This window comes from Leguminivora glycinivorella, chromosome 14 (assembly GCF_023078275.1).
Source record: "Leguminivora glycinivorella isolate SPB_JAAS2020 chromosome 14, LegGlyc_1.1, whole genome shotgun sequence".
Classification (NCBI taxonomy): Eukaryota; Metazoa; Arthropoda; class Insecta; order Lepidoptera; family Tortricidae; genus Leguminivora; species Leguminivora glycinivorella.
This window is the reverse complement of record NC_062984.1, coordinates 888507-906327: the sequence shown is the minus strand read 5'-3', so window position 1 is coordinate 906327 and position 17821 is coordinate 888507.

The window sequence follows — 17821 nt, the reverse complement described above, 5'->3', positions numbered from 1 at the left end:
GTCCCATCCTAATTTAAAAGAAGGAGATCTTGTCATTGTGCGTACAGATAATACATCACCTCTAACGTGGCCCATGGCAAGAATCGTTAAGACAATCCCTGGACCTGACGGTAGAGTCAGAGTTGTTGAGGTGAAAATGAACAATAAAATCTATACTAGATCTCTTAAGAAGATCTGCCCATTACCCATCTAAGGCTGTTTTACTTATGTTTATGTGGCTTAATATCCGATCCCAAGACTCAGACTCTGTCGTAGGGCTAAACATAAAGTAAAATATTATTTTTATAAAGGAGCAATCTTTCATTGTTATAATGTAAAAGAAGGTTTACATTTTTTATGTTGTGTTTTTATAACTGAAGTGTGTTTGATTTATGCTCCTATATGCTTGTTAGTGCATTCTGCCCTGGCCAACTATGTTAAATAATATATTTTAACATGAAGGTTTTATATTTTCATAGTTTGTATAGGAAAAAGTACGTCTCAAACTGGCTAGAATACATTTTTATTTTTAATGTGACAACACCAAAAGTCATCTGTCTTTTTATAACAATTGAGAAATTGACCATGTAAATTTTTACTTAAAACGAAATATACGTTTTTATTTCTTAAAAAGCTGTTTTTCTATAACACTAACTTAAGTGGAATATTCAAATCTAGGGTGAACAGACATCTTCTGGGCGAGCTCACTCCATCGTAGGCCTTTGTCTAGTCTGTGGCCAAGAGTAAGCCCATTTATGATAAAAAAAAATGTGTGAAAAGAAGCCATTAAATTCTGTTTCAATTAGGTACCGTAGTTTTTCTGAGAATCTGATCGGGATAAGTTAAGTTAGAGCGATGGGAACAACGAAGTCCAGTCACTCAAAAAACGCTGCCTGGAATCAGTAACTCGAGATTAGTATTCAAGGGGTGACACCTGAGCTGAGAGCCCTTTCGATTTATGATTCCTTGGTACCCGGTCATGCGTGAAAGGGACTTAGTTAAGGTTTTGTCGTCGTTACACGGATTTTGTTTCCCCCAGTCTTAAGCCTACCTTTAATTTTATGAACGGAATATTATAAACGGGAAAGTGTGTATGTTTGTTTGTTTGACCGTCATTCACGGCAAAACGAAGAGATAAATTGACGTGATTTTTTAAGTGGAGATAGTGGAAGGGATGGAGAGTGATATAGGCTATTTTTTGTCTTTTCTGACGCAAGCGATGCCGCGGAAAAAGCTAGTACTTCATATATTTGCAGTCGATGCTTGTAATAAGCAGACATCGTAACTTTTCCAGCAATTTTATTGCAGCATTATCGCGTTAAAGGAATATGTACATCCAGAGCCAGTAGAGATAGTTAATTACCATTAATAACAGTAAAATGAGCCTTAATTGACCACCTACATAAAAACAGATGAATACCTTTATTTCTACCATGCTGCACCGAAATTGCTGGAAAAGTTACTATGTCTGGTAATATCTTACTAATAGATACCAATAAATGACACGTTTAAGACACATTTTATTTTCTTTGTTACTGATAATTATCTTTTTTCCAAGTAGAGATGGGTAGGGGTGAGTAAATACTGAGTATTTACCCGTAATTTACTCAAAGCACCGAGTAAATACTCGTATTTACTCATTTGGGTGAGTAGAAACTGTTACCTAAAAATAATTTAAAAAATGAGATTTAAGTAATTAGTCGTGTTTATTTTAACTGTGTGGACATGTTTAAATGATATTTATATTATTAGAAGCTTATGGGAGTCTTAGTTTGTCGAAAAAGAGGTAATCATTGTGAGAAAAAAATAGTGATAATGTTTAGTTAACAGTTTTGTTTTAAATGAGCAGGTATTTACAGTAAAAGTATGAGACTTAAATTAAATTGATGTTCTGGATAACGGCATGACGTTCGGAAGTGATTGTTTATGTGGCACTTACGACCTTTTATTAAGGGTTTTCTAAAGAAAACTCAAAAATGGCTCAGCTGATGACGTTTAAAGTACAAGTTTTGTGTTTTGTATTATATGGACAATAATTTGACGGTTTCTGGATATTTTTCGAACAACGAATTCGAAAGTTATAAAGGTATAAACATTATTTCGGCCTTAATTATCGTTTTATTCGAAAACTGTTCATATTATTATTATAGGTTACGGTGACCGCTTTCCATCAGGCGGGCCGTATACCTGTTTGCCACCGACGTGGTATAAAAAAAAAATTATTAAAAAACTTTTTTAGAAACATTCAATTAATTTTTAAAGACCTATCAGATGACACACTGGTAATTGCTGAATTTTATTTTTGTGAAAAATAGTTACATGTATGGAGAGCACGTCTTTAAAATAAACTTCATATAAATTTGATTACTTAACTTAGTAGCCAATAATAGAATACACCAATATTTCTAATTTGTATTTCCATTTCAGCACGCTAAATAGTTTATACCCACCAATTTGAGTAAAAACGAGTAAATACGGGTATTTGAGTAAATACTGAGTATTTACTCGATATTTACTCTTGAGTATTTACTCACTACCCATCTCTATTTCCAAGATAACAAGCCTTATTTACCGAGAACTTCTAACATCTTTTTTTTATCTAGCCTATAATGGTGTCCCACTGACTCTATTATGACTAACATCTATTATGACTGAAAAAACTCCCACTAAAACAGCCTACACAGTACAAAACTAACGAACTCATTAGATCTAATACTAGATCAAAGCTAGATCACAATGAACCCGCACAGGCATTAGTATGCGATTGTAGTCCGCCTGTGACCTGGCCTATTGATTTATTACGGACTAGGAGCCGAATGCGTTTCGCTTTTTGGAATCCTTTGAGTTCTGGGTTCAAAGGAAACTATTCTGGGTAAATACTGAATTAGGGTAGGCTGGTGTAAGAGACCACGGGGATAAGAGTATCAGTGTAGCTTATCGACGAAATGTTTGCTATTCTACTCTGTATATTTTCTAACTTTCATGACATACAAAATATGCCATAACTGGTCTCCCGCGGTACAGGCCTAGCCTAGTGCCTAAACTTGTGATAATAATAATAATTAGGCTTTGCAAAAATAGATGTAAATTTATCGTTCAACAATTGTTCGAGTTTGTTAAACGTTAAACATTCATACTAATATACACACACACATATAAGGCCTGACTCGTAACGGATTTGTCAAATTCAAAACTGTTTTAACGGTACCAGAGCCGGCCGAATCAAAGTATGTTTTTCTATAATGTGTTTAAAATGTATTTAAAATTTATTATTTATTAGTAAATTCATCATTCAGTAAGCGCTGGTAGCTTAGCGGTAAGTACGTGCGACTTTCGTTCCGGAGGTCGCTGGTTCGAACCGCGGCTCGCACCAATGAGTTTTTCGGAATTTATGTGCGAAATGTCATTTGATATTTACCAGTCGCTTTTCGGTGAAGGAAAACATCGTGAGGAAACCGGACTAATTCCAAATAAGGTCTAGTTTACCCTTCGGGTTGAGAGGTCAGATGGCAGTCGCTTTCGTAAAAACTAGTGCCTACGCCAAATCTTGGGATTAGTTGTCAAAGCGGACCCCAGGCTCCCATGAGCCGTGGCAAATGCCGGGATAACGCAAAGAGGATGATGAGTAAATTCATCATTCTCCATTTCTCCTCGCTCATGTTGTAAGTTTTGTTGTATGCCCTCCATCGTACATCCGACAGTGTTTTTCGACACATTCTTAGTTTTAGTCCTATCAAGGACTATCTTTTTTTAAATATTTTGGTGGCTTATGGTTGGTGTCATTTAAATGAATGAATTTCTTAGACACTCCATCCTATTCCGGTTAATAGGTGAATACTATGAGACTTCGTTAAATTAAGTTTTTTACCCGATTTGAAGAGCGTTGGCTTTAGCAGGCTGCTGGCTTCATAGCTGTGGTGGATGATATCCAGCTATTGTCAGAATAAAGTTGAAAGATCATATTATTAAATAAAATCTGCGAACAGCTTCGTTCAGCAGTTTTTGTTGTAGATTTTTTATCGAAAAGTGGTTACTTTGCTTTAAATGCTTAGTAACGGACAGTGCATCGACTGAATTCCTAGTAAAGTGGATATTTGGAGACTCATCTACATTATCATTGTTTCATAGGAATCGTAAAGAAATTGCCTTTCAGATAAGGTATAATGTTGGTTGCCTGGTAGTGTTGAAAATGATTTAAATGCAAGTTTCGTCAACAGGAATCAAGTTTTTGACAGCAATTTGTCGCCGAATTATTTTCAGCGATCACTTTAATTTTATCTATCTAGTTAGTTGAGAATTGCTTTTAAACATGATTCTAACATAATAATTTTGTGAATCTGGCAATTTGAATGGTGTAATGTATATATAAAGTAAGCTAGAAATTATACAAGAAAAAGCACTCTGAATTTGACAAATCCGTTACGAATCAGGCCTTATATATGTCGGAGAATGACTAAAATGTGGTTTGAGACACGTTTTATGACGCTATATTTGACAAATAGAGCAAACAAGGGTTTACAACTTTGTACAACCTGGCTGGTATTATTGGACTGAGTTCTGCCAAAACGCCAGAGAGGACGCTATTGTCTAAAAGAACAGAATCGAAAAACAGATGATGAACAGATGATTGGAGGCTGCCGATCGAGCTGCAGGCAAAAATGGTTGAGGAGTGCTGGCGTTGTTGGAGGTTCTTCGGTCTAATCCGGCAGTTTGCTCGAAATAATAGGCGGGATGTAATCTATAACGTGTTTTAATGTGTAATCGATTTTGTGAAGTAAATTCTGTGGTATGGACATGGTATTTCATTGAAAAGCTCTCATAAACAACTACAACGGGTCCTGACAACGGTTCTGGTATGATACGCCCACGATCCGACATATATATATTATATATATCCATACTAATATTATAAATGGGAAAGTGTGTGTGTCTGTTTGTTTGTCCATCTTTCACGGCAAAACGGAGCTACGAATAGACGTGATTTTTTAGAAGGAGATAGTTGAAGAGATGGAGAGTGATATAGGTTACTTTTTAGGGTTCCGTAGTCAACTAGGAACCCTTATAGATTCGCCATGTCTGTCTGTCCGTCCGTCCGTCCGTCCGTCCGCGAATAATCTCAGTGACCGTTAGCACTAGAAAGCTGAAATTTGGTACCAATATGTATATTAATCACGCCGACAAAGTGGTAAAATAAAAAGTGGAAAAAATGTTTTGTTAGGGTACCCCCCCTACATGTAAAGTGGGGACTGTTTTTTTTTTTCATTCCTACTCCAACGTGTGATATATTGTTGGATAGGTATTTAAAAATGAATAACGGTTAACTACAATCGTTTTTTGATAATATTAATTTTTCGGAAATAATCGCTCCTAAAGGAAAAAAAGTGTGTCCCCCCTCTAACTTTTGAACCATATGTTTAAAAAATATGAAAAAAATCACAAAAGTAGAACTTTATGAATACTTTCTAGGAAAATTATTTTGAACTTGATAGGTTCAGTAGTCTTTGAGAAAAATACGGAAAACTACGGAACCCTACACTGAGCGTGGCCCGATACGCTCTTGGCCGGATATTTCTCTTTCTAACGCGAGCGAAGCCGCGGGCAAAAGCTAGTTATATTATAAATGGGAAAGTGTGTGTGTCTGTTTGTTTGTCCATCTTTCACGGCAAAACGGAGCGACGAATTGACGTGATTTTTTAAGTGGAGATAGTTGAAGGGATGGAGAGTGACATAGGCTACTTTTTGTTTCTTTCTAACGCGAACGAAGCCGCGGGCAAATCTAGTATTATATAAATAAATAGTATATTAGTATTACACAGTTTTACTGCTTTAGCACGATAGTACTCTTTATTATACTGTGGCTTTAGTATTCTAGCCCGCAACCTAACACGCCACATGGCAGAGACACGACATCTGGCGCCTGTTTCATTGAAACAACGACACGTGTGTTCAGTTGTGATACAGAAATTGCTTTATATGAAGCATTAGATGCACTTTCCAACATGCTTCGAAATAAAGAAGAAGAAATTCACGTCTGTATTCCCAAGTTGTGGTTGTGTCAGTCTGTCTGATGTATATGCTGCCCTTTTCTGTTTGGTATTAACCACTCCTTATAGAATATTTACCTACACGTGTTTTTTTCTGTCAAAATATCTCTGCCAGGGAAACAAATTTTAACACCTCAACCATACCTAGTTATGATTGTTATGAAACACACTATATCCGTCGATGTTAAAAAAACCTTGGTCTCTTTAAAGCAAGATTGAATACGAGTAGGCTATTACTGAATAATAATAAGCTCCGTCTAAAACTGTCTTCACCATCAGGTGTGATTAGGGTCAATCACCGAACATTCTAGAATGAAAAAAAAAATAGTTATGACACATCCTGAAAAGTATTTTTATTTACATACCTATAAAACTTGTAAGAACGGACTATAAGCAAGTATAATATGTCAAATCAAAGCAACGAAAGTGTCGCAGCTAAAATTCCGCAGTGAATCCTGACTAATCCTGACTGGCACAATGTTGATGGATGCCGTGGCGTGTTTATCGGCCCGGGGAACAATTTTCGTCAATATTCTCGGGGAGTCGGGATCATCTTTTCCTGGCGTATTTTTGATAGCAATGCGAGAGCTACGTGTAGCACACAGAATTTTGCAATGGATTTGTTTTATTTATCTATAAAACTTCCTCTAAATGATAAAAATGTTGGCACCTACTTAGGTAAGTAATAGATAGAAGATAGAAATATAATACTCTTTATTGGCACACCTCAGCAAAAGATACAGTGGAGACAAAACAAATGATTATAAATAGAGGCAGACAACAGGCGGTCTTATCGCTAAAGAGCGATCTCTACCAGACAACCTTTAACCTCCTCCCCCTTCAACCTTTAAGTAATATTAGGTAATATTACCTAGGTAATATTATAAACCAGCTTTTGCTTGCAGCTTCGCTCGCGCTAAATTCTAAAATTCCGGAGTGCTCCATACAAACTTCTACCTTCCATTCTAGGGAAATGGGGGGTTAGAAGGAGACAAAAAGCAGCCTATGTCACTCTCCATCCCTTCAACTATCTCCACTTAAAAAATCACGTCAATTCGTCGTTCCGTTTTGCCGTGAAAGACGGACAAACAAACAGACACACATACTTTCCTATTTATAATATTAGTATGGATGGATTAGTATGGATTACGAAGCACTCCTCTGCCCATTAGGTCCAAGTAGGAACACAAAAAATATGAAAAAAAAAAATAGCTTTTGAGACTATCGAGTTTTGCTTTTACTTATTTTACTTATTTTTATTATTAAGTCTAAGGAGGGACTTCGCCTCCTTATATGTGTTCTATCGCCTGTACAATGGGTTGTGTTCTGAAGAACTGTTTGGCATGATGCCAACGGCCACTTTTCATCATCGCACCGCTCGCCATCGACAGGGCGCTCATCCACACACCTTACAACCTAAATGGTCGCGCACCGTGCGGTTTCAGAGGAATTTCCTCCCACGAACGCTCCGGCTGTGGAATGAGCTCCCTGTCGAGGTATTCCCGATGAACTACAGTATGCTGTATGAGGTTCTTCAAAAAAGGAGTGTACAAGTTTCTAATGGGTCGGCAACGCGCACGTGACACCCCTTGAGTTGCAGGCGTCCATAGGTTACGGTGACCGCTTTCCATCAGGCGGGCCGTCTACCTGTTTGCCACCGACGTGGTATAAAAAAAAATTAGGGCTGTAGCACAGCCTTAACTCCCTACCCAGACGTGTAGACACACCCTCATACACACGTCTGTGAACGCCTTAACATTCATACACTCACCATTCATCACATTCACTCAACCAATCATTCACACACACCTCGCGTGCGCCATATTATTTCAGTCCGAATCCGTTTGCCTTTGAAGAAAGATGTAAGGTCGCGACCTTACAACTACATGTAAGTGTCCTTCTCCTAGTTGTTTTGCGTAAATCACGGGACCCCTTTGACCATCCCCGGTTATAGGGCCCATTTACATGGTGAGAAAACTCGGATACCGATTTACGATTTTAGGGCCGGCATTTAAAGTACCTGGAAAAAAATAATAATAATGTTAGAACGATATTTTAACAAAGTACAAGTTGCTAGGCAATTCATTAAAAGGAAATCAACTTGAAATTATTTAATTAAAGTTTCCTATAACTTTTCCTTACTTATACAAACTCCGCTTTTCAGTTTAGCTATACAAAGAAAGTTCATAAGTAAGTTTTGATTAATTTTATTAATGAAACTTTCTTCAAGTTCAAATTGACTTGTTTGGCTAATACCCACCTATTTATTTTAACCCTTCATTATAAGTATGGGTTATTTCATAGATTAAATATATGTAAGAAGATCATACCCTCCCATACATTAAAATGCGACCGCCTAAGAACGCGCATACACTACACCACACATAGATAGCGCCACAAAAAAATGTCTCGCAACGTTTATTTGAATCTTTCGCTTGCTCGGGTATCAATATTGGCACGTGCGGTTAAACAACTACTTTGCCCCCTTGTAAAACAAATAACTATTTCCCCTCACTAGCTCGGAAACACGTGTTTTGTCCTTTAATACCAGCGGATAAAAACGCATTTTATCCACTAGTGGGTAAAGTAATTTGACCTTGAATAAAGTCAAAATAACTGCTTTAAAATTGCTAAAAGTTGGTGAATCTAGTAATAAAGATGGCTTACCACCTGTGGAACTACTGGAAGCAGTGATAAACGCATTTTTTGCGTTGTGGTTTCCTCGCTATAGTGAGGGGAAAAGTTTTGTGTTACACTCGGGTGCAAATTTATTTTACTTCTCGTGTGTTAAAAAACTCGCAAGTTCAGGATTCTATTCTCGAACCATTCGCTTCGCTCGTGGTTCAACTATAGAGTCCTTTCACTTGCTCGTTTTTCAATTCCACACTCGGCGTTAAAATACAACTTTGCTCCCTTGTATAACTAGTAACGAACGCTTTAATGGTGACAGACGGTTTGATGCAACCGGACCTAAATCTAGTTCTGTGCTCATTTTGTATCACTACATACTTAATGGGAAAGTGTGTGTGTCTGTTTGTTTGTCCGTCTTTCACGGCAAAACGGACCAACGAATTGACGTGATTTTTAGGGTTCCGTACCAAAAAGGTACAACAGGAACCCTTATGGTGCGACTCTGTCCGTCTGTCTGTCCGTCTGTCACATTCCTAAATATCTCGAGAACTACTAATGCTATCAACTTGAAATTTGGAATAGTTGTGAACATTGTAAACCTCTACAAATAGAAAGTATAATTTTTTTAAATATATTAATTTTAATTGTAGAAAATGGCCGAAATGAAAGGGGGGCAAACTGTAAATTTCAAGTTACTAGGTCAAGTGGGGTATCGTTGGAAAGAGCTCAAATTGAACGTAAATAAACTATTTTTTATAATTTTTTTGTTGTGGAAAAAAAAAGAATTTTGAAGGAAAATGTAAAAAAAAATACCGTTCCCCCCCCTTATCTCCGAAGTTTACCAACGAAAAATTATGAAAATTTTAGTAAACATTGGTTTTATGCTATATATTACAGGAAAAATATAATCGTGTTTGTATTTTGAATACTTTTTTTAATTCACAAAAAACTTTTCAGATTTTTACTTTCAATTTACCCACCCTTGCGGATGTATATCGTACTTAAAATTAATACGAGATGTTACGTAAACCATCTTCTGTCCAATAAAATAAAAACTGTTTAAATCGGTTAACATTATAAAGAATTATCCCTGAAAAACCAGGTCGCGCAAATTAGTTAGCAAATTGACCGGTAGATGGCGCTATACACTATAATACTCATTAGTGCCTATACTTTTGTCTTCTAGTCAAGTCATTAGAGTTATATGAAAATATGAGATTATTTTTACTAGGTAGTTTGAAATAAAGTTTGTACGGAACCCTCGGTGGGCGAGTCCGACTCGCACTTGGCCGGTTTTTTTAAGTGGAGATAGTTGAAGGGATGGAGAGTGACATAGGCTACTTTTTGTCTCTTTCTAACGCGAGTGAAGCCAGCAAAAGCTAGTGCTTCATAAATGCGATGTTTATATCAACTTGTCCTACTGTTAGCAACACAAGTACTAAGGCAACATGATATGTCAGTGATTATTGAATAAACAGTCGACGGCGGTAAATCTAGCCTTTATCTCCTCCAAATATTGGGATCATCCGCCGTCATTCAGAAAGTTATGTTACTACCATTTTCCTATCACCCCGTACCGGAGAAAATATGTGAAAAACTAAGGATCAAAATATAGTGGAGGTTAGGAATAGAAGAGATCAGAATGAAGGCGAATTACGAGACTAGTGACATTACGGATGACGGGAGAGCTATTGGAACGTTATTAGAGGAGCTACCTCACGCTTTGTGGGAGATATTGTAGTAAATATTATTGTTCGTGGAATAAGTAGGCGAGAAATTATTCTGTGGCAATGAAGAAAGATTATTTATTAAATAACTTTTGCTGAATTAAAGCCTTGCTGGTGTACATAATATTGTCTTCGGTTACCGCGATAGTTACCTGTAAAGAGTTCTACACGTCGGGATCTGTGGTCGGGATGAATTGTAAATTCATTATACGCGATTTAATCCGTTTCCATAGTTTTATTTCATAAAGCCTCGCTTTCAATCAAATCTTGAGTTACTTACCTCTTTCAAATTTTGGCAACAGATTTTACAATCTTCAATTATTTTTTGTATAAATTCAAATCCGTTAATTTACAAAAGAAAAAGAATTTGTCTTTATCATAATTTTGCTTTTATAGCTCTTAATAGCCAACACAAAAAAGTTAATTAAGTACTATTGACAAAATTTACCGAAATTAAACTTTTCCACAATTAGGTGCTCGGTAAAAATAAAGCCAAGTTGCTAGGGGCGCTACGTGCCAGAATTGTCAAGTTTACAGTTCACTCCGGTTATTTATTTTAGAAACTTGGCCGGGAGTTACGTTTTAACAATAAAAGCCTTAGAAATTAGATTTGGTGGAAAGTAAGTTTCATGTTTTTAATTAAAGATGGAATATCATTTAAGTATTTGCATGAAAAGTTGAATACATAATAATATAAGAAACTAAAACTAAGCATAAAACTTAAAACTAATATTTTGTATCTAAAGTAGGTCCTTGTGGCGTTGCACCAAGGATGCTGGCGACATTTTATCGATGTGTCACAATGCTATATTTACTGTTAGTGCGTTTTCAAATTATCCGATCCGATACGGGTGTAGGACCGATATCCCATACACTACAGGCGCCTTCTTGGAAATTTTCCATTGAAATCCTTCCGACATCCGATATCGGATCGGATAATGTGAAAACGGACTTATACCTAATGATTTATAAAAAACCATTTATTAATTCCATATTTAAAAGAACCTTTCCGCCCCAACGGCCATCGGTTCTACGTGCAATGTGCCCCGCCCACTGCCACTTAAGTTTAGCGAGGCTATGTCGATTACTTTGGTTGTGTTGCGCAGATAGAGTGGAAGCAGATATCGAGGTCGCTCTGGACCGCGTAAAGTGGCGTGCTCTTGTGTTGGAGGCCAAGACTCACTTTGGGTCGTCGCGCCAACAAAGTAAGTAAGTAAGTAAGTGTTGCGGATGGTCTCATTTCTGATACGATCTCGCAAAGAGACTCCTAGCATAGCCCTCTCCATTGCCCTTTGGGTGACCTTGAGCTGCGCGTTGGGGCGGAAAGGTTCTCGAGTGGCGACCGCGTACCGGAAGGCGAAGCGTGGGTAGGCCACCTGGTGAAGGTCGCAGGGAGTCCGCTGGATGCGAGTGGCGCAGGACAGGTCATTGTGGCAATCTTTGGGGGAGGCCTATGTCCAGCAGTGGACGTCTTTTGGCTGATATGATGATGATATTTAAAAGATACACCATCATTCAAATCCACAGCGCAGGCTTCGTAAACGCGTAGGTACCTACAAAATAGCATCCGCAATAAACTTCGTCCAAACTACATCAGACATAATCCACCACAGGCTTCGTCAAACCAATGGTCACATGATTTATGAGTTTAGAAATGACGTCAACCAAATCATCGCAATGTTTATAATACATTTTATAATACATAGAAATAACAATAATTATCTACTTTTGATGATATCTTACTATTTCAAAAATCACTGACAACGCCCTTCTTACTTACACTAATCTTTAACATATTAATAAGTAGCAAAAGAAATACAGGGTGTCTGGTATACAGGTTGTAATCAGGGAAATGGCGAAACTTGCCCGCGCCCAGCATACCAATCAGGGGGCTCCGTACGAGATATATTTATACCTACTTGGCTTAGATTTTGTGTTATTACTTTTATATTTAGCTGGACCCGGAAATGCTGGTACTCTTAGAAAAATGTTTCAGGAAATGAGATGGTTACTTTTCCTTTCAAAGGTTCTAGATTTCCTTGATTTTTTCTTTAAATATTTATCAAAAAAGCCGTGCCAGATAAACATTAGCAAAAAAAAAGTTTCAGATATGTAATTACTACGTATTTGTGGTATTAACTAATTATTTTGCATTTATAAAAGGATGCCTCTTTAAATGCTCTAAACCAAAAAGCTTTACTAAAATTCTGAATCGAATCTTTCAAGTCATTTCAGAGATAAACTGTAACACTCATTCACAAACACACAAACAAATAGCCTCTCATCCTAAATGCATATTACCGTGTCCGTTCCGTAGATACGGAAATTCAGATGTTTGTCCTTGTAAGAGTTAGAATCAAAGACTATATAACTTCGTAAAGACAGATAAAGTCTAAGGAAAAAACGTACCTCAGTACCATACAGAAAAAGGTACGGTGGCCTAGATGACATTACACCTTAGGGGTACGCTCAGCTTAGATGACGCTAATATTAAATAAATTCTTAAACCATAAACCATAATATTAATATTTGATATTTTAACACATATCAAGCTAAGAATATAGGCCAAATTTTCAAAACTGAAGTTCAAAAGTTTTAAGCCTGTGTCAAGAGGTGGCAGTCTAATATGCACTGTGTTTACACATTTTACTTCGACAGTAACTCTCTATAATACTCGATCCTCTTTGGTTATGAAGGCCTAGTTTACCCTTCGGGGTCTCCCTTACCCTTGTATATTTATTGACTTGTATAAGTATTCTAAAGAAATAAACATTTTTCATTTTCATGTTCGTATATTTCGTCGTACTGTAAAATCTATCAGAATAATCCACACTAGAGCCGACTCACTCATTACGTGGCACCATTACTCTGCACGGAGCTCCCGTGTCGACGCTAATGGCAGGCCGAGGGGTAATTTACCACATTCAAGCGCAGCAAACCAATGTATCTGCGTAGCCAAATGCAAAAACGGTGACGATAATATCGTTATCGTAGCTTAGCGATCTCTTTCAATCAATCGATCAATTATTTATGTATTCGTGATAACTACAAAAAAATACAAGAGTACAAAAACAGAAACAGCAAATAAAAGAAAAAAATATTAAAATATATAAGTTACCATGAAATGGTCCCGATTCAACATAAATGCTAACCCGAGGGTCAGGTCTGGTCTTCCGTCGGGACCATTTTGTTGGTCACGAACGCAGCTGTACGACGCGTCTCTGTGACATACTTTCGCTCCTGCATATTGACGTTACAAAGCTCAAATGCAAAAGCGCTCACGATAATATCTGTTTCATAGCTATCTATCTTTATCGCTCTTACGTATTGGCGCGACAGAGCCAGACTACGTTTCGATCGGCGTCTAGCGTCAAGGTCATTTCGGCAGAAGTGATAATCGTTGAAACGCAGTCTGATTCTGTCGCGCCTCTACAGACGAGACGGCTCAGCCACGACATTGGTCTAAGCCAGCGTTCCCACTTAAGCGTTGCGTGTCTCGGGGCGCGCAACGGACGTCCGCGCCATGCCACCTGAATGTAATTCAAAAAACGTCTCCTCAGTACATTTTGTATAGGAAGGACGTAAGACGCGCCCCAGGTGGCGTGGCGATACAAAATGTACTGAGGAGACGTTTTTTGAATTACACTGAGGCGGCGTGGCGCAGACGTCCGTTGCGCGCCCCGAGACACGCGACGCTCTGATGTGGCCGGTCCCTAAGCGCGACAGCGGTGAGCGGCGGCCATACATTGGAGCGAGACACAGCGATGGTGCTTTTCATTCGCACGTATGGCTGCCGCTCACCGCTGTCGCGCTTAGACCATTCTCGTGGCTAGGCCGGAGGAGCTAGCTACGACATGCTTACGAAGTGTAATTGGATAGGTACATTCTCAAAGGGGACGAGTTGGACCGCTCACTTAATGTATATTGAAGAACTACAAGCAATGTTGTTCAAATATTGTGCAATGTGCTCATATTTGCCCTTGCCTAAATATTTTATTCTAGCTTTTTCCCGTGGCTTCGCCCGCGTACTAATATAATGTTTTCCCATACAAACTTTGGACCCCCATTTCACCTCTTCAGGAGGTGAATTTTGAAAAATCTTTCTTAGTGCTTCTCTCAGACTCAAATAATGCTGCTGAAAGTTGAAATGAGACTGGGCTGGTCATATCTGCCGAATGTCGGCAGACTTGTGGGCTAAGATAACCATGAAGTGGGAGCCCCACGAGTCAAACCCAGGATCCGGCAGACCACATCGGCAATGGCGGGATAACCTCGACTCATTTTTGAGTGGTTGGCCAGACATAGCACTTAACAGAGACGAATGGAAAAAGAGGGGGGTGGCCTTTGCCCAGCAGTGGGACACAGCAGGCTCCTAATAATAATAGTGCTCATCTCCACTTTATAAGGAACCTACGAGCCAAATTAAGAATCTCTAGGACCAACGGTTTCGGCTTTGAGTTGATATGTCAGTCAATCATTCAGTCAGTTTCTCCTTTTATATATTTAGATTAGCAAGCAACACAGCAGAAAGGAGTGTACAAGTTTTTAGGTTGGCAACGCGCACGTGGCACTCCTTGAGTTGTAGGCGTCCATAGGTGACGGTGACCGCTTTCCATCAGGCGCACCGTATGCTTGTTTGCCACCGACGTAGTATAAAAAAAGATTAGCTCAAAAACAAAAGCTTAATATCTAAACAACATGCTACAAAATATCATTCTAATACCTACGTACGAATTGGCTCGTCAATGTAAAAAGTCGTCTATCCAACCCGTCGGCATGTCATCTATCAGAGCCCGTCGCTCCGGCGGGGCCCATTCGGCGTATTGTAACGATATGCCATTATTATTTACGATATGACTATCCGAGTACCGTACAGCTGGTTATGTTCGAATAGTACCCGAGTGTGACACATTGGGAAAGAGACAGCAGGCCAATAACTTAACCACAAAATTAAAATTAAAAAAAACCCCCGACCGCGATATAGTAGACCGATTTTCATGAAGCATGGTTAAGAACACTCCGGATTAACTCAGCTTTCATACAAAAAAAAAACTAAACGTAAATCGGTTCATCCGTTCGGGAGCTACGATGCCACAGACAGACACACACACAGACAGACAGACAAACAGACATTCAGACAGGCACACACACAGACAGACACGTCAAACTTATTAACACCCCGTCGTTTTTGCGTCGGGGGTTCAAAATGACGTCTTATATAGGTACGTCTTTTGTTTTCGGTAGGGAGGGAGGTATTATAGAAATAACCTGTTTAAGTGTCTTAAGAATAAGGGAAACCGAGCTGTGGACGCCGCTTCTCTGATAAGTATGGTACGTTATTTTCGTTTGCGGATATTATTTTTTTAAATAGTACTAGGTTTACCGAATTAGATGCATTTTTGCAAGATACCATTGTTAAAGAATTACCCATTTTTTGTCATGTTTCGTCCTATTTTCGAGGATCTAATGATTTTTGGATCGCTTACTATAAGTACACCCACAGTTCAGGCCGTGCGCTCGATCAGGAGTCAACGTTCATTATCCCAGCATTTGCCAAGGCTCGTGGGAGCCGGGGGTCCGTTTTGACAACTAAGCGCAAGATTTGGAATGGGCAATAGTTTTACGAAAGCGACTGTCATTTATTCTGACCTTCCAACCCGAAGGGTAACTAGGCCTTATCGGGATTAGTCCGGTTATTAAAAAAAATGTGACTGTCTATTGGGTCCATCAAAGTGGTTCCGCTTCAAGAGCAACAAAAACTCCTTTTCACATTCGGGCCTTCTGTAAATCTGTGTATTGTGCTCACAAAGTCAATGTACACATTTATTCCAGAATACACTGTCTTTGCTTTTCGCTGTAAGATGCTGAGACAGAAATTAGTTTGCTGTCGCCGGCGCAGCGCCAAGGTGTGTTGTAAAACACGTTATGTAGTGTTTGTTTATATGTTTGTCGCTGAAATACTTTGTAATAGAAGTATGTATAAAGTTGAATATGTAGATAAACGAGTAAACATAGGTAATATGTAAAGCAATGGATGTTTAATTAAAATTACGTTGTTTTACGTTATTAGTCCAACGCTTCTACAATATTTGGTGTTTCGAGCTTCCACGGGCGGCAGTGATCGCTTACCATCAGGGGATTGTTCGTTTGCCTCCTATCACATAAAAATAGCTCATGTATTTTAATTTAACATTGTATGTATGTATGTTAACACTTTATTGTACATAAGACAAGTTAAGACCGCGTTTGTCGATAGAGTAACATCCCTAATGCGCAAACAGTTCAAATTAATCAAAACCAAGTGCGGGTAGTTCGAAAAACTCGCGCGGCTGTCAGAAGGTGTTGATGTCTTTTCAAGCCAGTCTTCTCCGAGACCACGGGGACAATGCCGTCCCTGAACCGTTGGAGGTCAGTTTAATATGTAGTCATACGCGATTAAGTCCCGATTTTAAAAACAGTTGTTTACAAGTTCTCTTTTGTACATCTAAAAGCTTTTAAATGTCCTAAAAAGCACACAACATGCTCACATATAGGTTATATAGATGCGCTTTCGCGTCGTAACGGATAAATAAATAATATACAGAGACCGAGAATATTGCTGTGTTCTAAAAACTGCTTACAATGTAGCCTTGTGCAGCTAAGGCAAAATAGATCTTAACACTTTTAAGATAAAGTTCATAGCAAAAATTATCATGTAGCAACTATCTTGACAATACATAGTGAAAGACACTTAATGTGTTTGTTATTAGAGTTTAAATTCCGACTTAACTGCGGTGTCTCCGAGCTCCGATATGTTGGCAATTTTCATCAATTCAGTTTACTACGGAGATCGTAGAATTGGTTTTGTATTTGACACGATTTGCACAAATATATCGAAGCGGACGGGGCGCTCAAAAATATCTGAACGCCTTGTAAATAAAGGAGTGTTTAGATGTTTGTGACCAACTTGACCGCTCCGATATATCTGGCGGTTGTAACTGAGTTATTGTGGGAGTGGAAAATCGAAGTATTTTGTCGGTTTATTTTCGTGAAATGTTTGAATGAACATGCTGTTTTCAATACCATTTTATTTTTTAAATTTCGGCGCCAATAATACATAGGTATGTACCTATGTTTTACAGCTGTGTAGGTAGACGTGTCTAATGGGGGTTCCCTCTATTTGTCATGACTTAAATTGTCCGTAACGATTTTCGCATAACAGACTTCGCATAATCGATTTTCGCCGACTGTTAATTTGGCAGAAAACTTATTTGTCATAATCTAAAATAATAGAAACATTACTTTGTCCGAAAATATGTTCGCATAGAAATTAAGAGCAAAATTCGATTTTTCTATGCGCTGTGTCCAAGGGAAAATTACCTAAGAATCAAAACCATCCGCATCCATTCATCCAGCTCCGAACTCAAACTTACCCACTCGAAATAAGAAAGAACCAACTTT